Source organism: Artemia sp. Qi Xiang Cuo, chromosome 4 (genome assembly GCF_049724085.1).
Source record: "Artemia sp. Qi Xiang Cuo chromosome 4, ASM4972408v1, whole genome shotgun sequence".
Taxonomy (NCBI): domain Eukaryota; kingdom Metazoa; phylum Arthropoda; class Branchiopoda; order Anostraca; family Artemiidae; genus Artemia; species Artemia sp. Qi Xiang Cuo.
Window position 1 is genome coordinate 89,589,374 of NC_142797.1, and position 4,098 is coordinate 89,593,471.

A 4,098-nucleotide genomic window follows, 5' to 3' on the forward strand; every position below is an offset into this window, starting at 1 on the left:
AACTCTTGTGTAGAAATTTAATTCAAGAAATTATGGAAAAATTCTCAGTAAGTGACAATTTCTTTCTTGAAGTCAACTCTTGGATACACAATACGGAAATTTCATTGTAATTAAGTAGCAAACTCTTTCTTGATTTCACCTGTTGGATAAACAAAAAGGCATTTCGTTCAAGAAATTTTGAGAAAATTCTAAGTAAGTAAAAAACTCTTTTTTGTTTTCACGTGTTATATATATGATGTAGAAATTAAATTCAAGAAATTATGAAAAAATTTTCAGTAAGTAACAATTTATTTCTTGAAGTCAACTCTTGCATACACAATATGGAAATTTTTTTCAAGAAATGATGAAAATACTTGTAAGTAAGTAACAATCTCTTTATTGATTTCACCTCTTGAATGTACAGTACAGATACTTTCTTTAAGAAATTTTGAAAAAATCGCAAGTAACTAACTTTTTTTTTTCTCTTTATCACAAATAATTTTCACTTAGCTAAGCGATGTAGAAATTTAATTCAAGAAATTATTAAAAAATTCTCAGTAATTAACAATTTCTTTATTTTCACTTAGCTGCACGCTGTAGAAATTAATTCCAAGAAATTATAAAACAATTCTGAGTAAGTAACTATTTCTTTCTTGAAGTCAACTCTTGAGTACACAATACGGGAATTTCAAACAAGAAATTATTAAAAAATTGTAACTAAGTAGCAAATTCTTTCTTTAATTCACTTGTTGAATAAACAAAAAGAAATTCCATTCAAGAAATGACAAAATTCTAAGTAAGTAACAAACTCTTTATTGTTTTCACGAGTTAGATATACGATGTAGAAATTAATTTCAAGAAATTATGAAAAAATTCTCAGTAAGTATCCATTTCTTTCTTGAAGTCAACTCTTGGATACACAGTACGGAAATTTCATTCAAGCAATTATGAAAATATTTGTAAGTAAGTAACAAACTCTTTATTAATTTTACCTCTTGGATATACAGTACAGATACTTCATTCAAGAAATTATTAAAAAAATCGCAAGTAAGTAGCTTTTTTTCTCTTTATCACAAACAATTTTCACTTAGCTACACGATGTAGAAATTTAATTCACGAAATTATGAAAAAATTCTCAGTAAGTAACAATTTCTTTCTTGAAGTCAACTCTTAGATACACAATACGGAAATTTCATTCAAGAAATTATGAAAGTATTTGTAAGTAAGTAATAAGCTCTTTATTGATTTCACCTCTTGAATATACAGTACAGATACTTCATTCAAGAATTGTGATTAAACACGTTTTGAAAGTACATGTTATTTGCATGCCTTTACTTGGCACCTTTCTAAATGACTAGATAGTCCCAACTGGTTCCTACACATTGCAAAAAAGTTAGCAGTACGACAAAGCCAAATTTACAACCAGACTGGTTTTTTTTTTATCAAGCACGCGAGACATGTCCCGTCGTCCTAACGTTATTTCATTTTTTAAAGTTAATTAAGACGAGGGTACGGGCGCTCACGTAACCTCGTCTAAATTAACCTTAAAAATGAAATAAAGCTATGACGACTTTGCATGTCTCTCGTGTTGTCTGAAAAAAAACCAGTCTGGTTGAAAACGTGGAGTTTTCGTACTGCTCACTTTTTTGCAATGTGTAGGAAGCAGTGGGGAATCCCCGCTCATTTGGAAAGGTGCCAAGGAAAGGCAATCAAATAGCATGTAGTTTCAAAACGTGTTTAATCAAGTTTCTTGAATGAAGTATCTGTACTGTATATTCAAGAGGTGAAATCAATAAAGAGCTTGTTACTTGTTACAACTTGTTACAATTTTTTCATAATTTCTTAAATGAAATTTCTGTATTGTGTATCCATGAGGTAACTTCAAGAAAGAGTTTGTTACTTACTTAGAATTTTGTCATAATTTCTTGAACGAAATGTCTTTTTGTTTCTCCAGCAGGTGAATTCAAGAAAGAATTTGCTACTTACTAAAAATTTTTTCATAATTTATTTAATGAAATTTATGTATTGTGTATCCAAGAGGTGACTTCAAGAAAGAATTTGTTACTTACATACAATTTTTTCATAGTTTCTTAAATGAAGTTTCTGCATTGTGTATCGAAGAGGTGACTTCAGGAAAGAGTTTGTTACTTGCTTACAATAGAAATATTCTAAAGAATAAAGACGGGTTAAGCTTAAAGATATTTATTGCTTAAACTTATTTACACATCGCCAAAATAGACAAAAAAAACCCCAAAATAAAAAAACACACCAAAAAGAGAAAAAAACCGACAAATGAGACAAACAAAAAAAACGCCCATGCAGACACATACAGACCAAAAGATTCAAACGCCCCAAAGAGACACACATAGCCCAAAGAGACACACACGACCCATAAGAGACACAAAACAGCCAAAAGAAAGACACATAGACCAAAATGACTCAAACAGCCCAAAGAGACACACATAGCCCAAAGAAACACAAACAGCCCAAAGAGACAGAAGCCCAAAGAGACAAACATAGCCCAAAAAGACTCAAACAGTCCAATGAGACACACACCCTAAAGAGACTCACAAAGCCCAAAGAAACACACACATCACAAAGAGACACAAACATCCCAAATAGACAAACACATATCAAAAATACTAAAACAGCACAAAGATAAACACACACACACCAAAAAACACTCAAACACCTCAAAGAGACACACAGCCCAAAGAGAAAAGAGACGCACACATCCAACAGAGAGACACAAAGCCCAAAACGACACAAACAGCCAAAAGAGGCACACACAGCCCAAAGAGACAAAAAAAAACGCCCATACAGACACATACAGACCAAAAGATTCAAATGCCCCAAAGAGACACACATAGCCCAAAGAGACACTCACGGCCCCTAAGAGACACAGACATCCAAAAGAAAGACACACAGACCAAAATGACTCAAACAGCCCAAAGAGACACACATAGACCAAAGAAACACAAACAACCCAAAGAGACAAACACAGCTCAAAAAGACTCAAACAGCCCAAAGAGACACAAACAGATCAAAAAGACTCAAACAGTCCAACGAGACACACAGCCCAAAGAGACTCACAAAGTCCAAAGAAATACACACAGCCCAAAGAGACACACACAGCCCAAAGAGACAAACACAGACCAAAAAGACTCAAACAACCCAAAGAGACACACAAACAGACCAAAAAGACTCAAACAGCCCATAAAATTCAGGCTGTAGCGATGGAGTAATTTGATAAACATCGGATATGGACAAGAGCTTAGTGCAAAATGTACGGCAGTTTGAGAACGATTTGTCAACTGTGAATTGTTTGTTTTTCAAATAGTTAAGTTTTGTTTTTAAAAGGAATATTGGAATTATTGCATTAGAATGCGTCTTGGTTAGAAGTTACAAGGTAAGGTTTTTTTTTTAGAAATGCGTGATAAGCTATTTCAGCGTTGTAAGTATTCCTTTATATACCGATAATTTGTTTAATGAAATAAAACAAAATAGGATTACTATTATAGAAACAAATTTTAAGTTTGACTCGTCAAAAGCTGATCTCATGATAAAATTTAGTCCTATTTTTGAAAAAAAAGGGAAAAAAAATATATAAATATAAAATTTATGGCTGGTCATCAGAAGTCCCTGGCATGGCGTGAAGAGGAGTGTTCCCACCATCTTGATCGGATGAGGTTGACTCGAATTTCTTGCTAGGTTGCATAGAGAGTCCTGGCCGGTCCGATGAACTAACAAATCTGATTACTGTTGCCCTTGCAACTTGCATTGATGCAGTATCGATGTCGCTAGCTTGTATAGTAGAGATCTCCATCCGTGTGGCCCACTGTCTTTTCGGTTTTTGACCGGACTGCATTGGGACTGACACTGACCGGGCGGCTTCGTCATCTCGCGCTTTCTTTGATGGAGGAGGGGTACATTTTTAACTATTTGCGGTAGCCATAGCTCTCTTTACAGCTGGAGGGGCAGCAAATTCTTCATAATTTGTCTTAAAAAAAAGAAAAAATTTGTATCAAAATAATTTCCCCCTTTTTTTTTACAGATAGAAAGTTATTCGGCACAAAGAACCCCTCTCTAACCACATAGAATGGAGGAACAGAGTCTCTC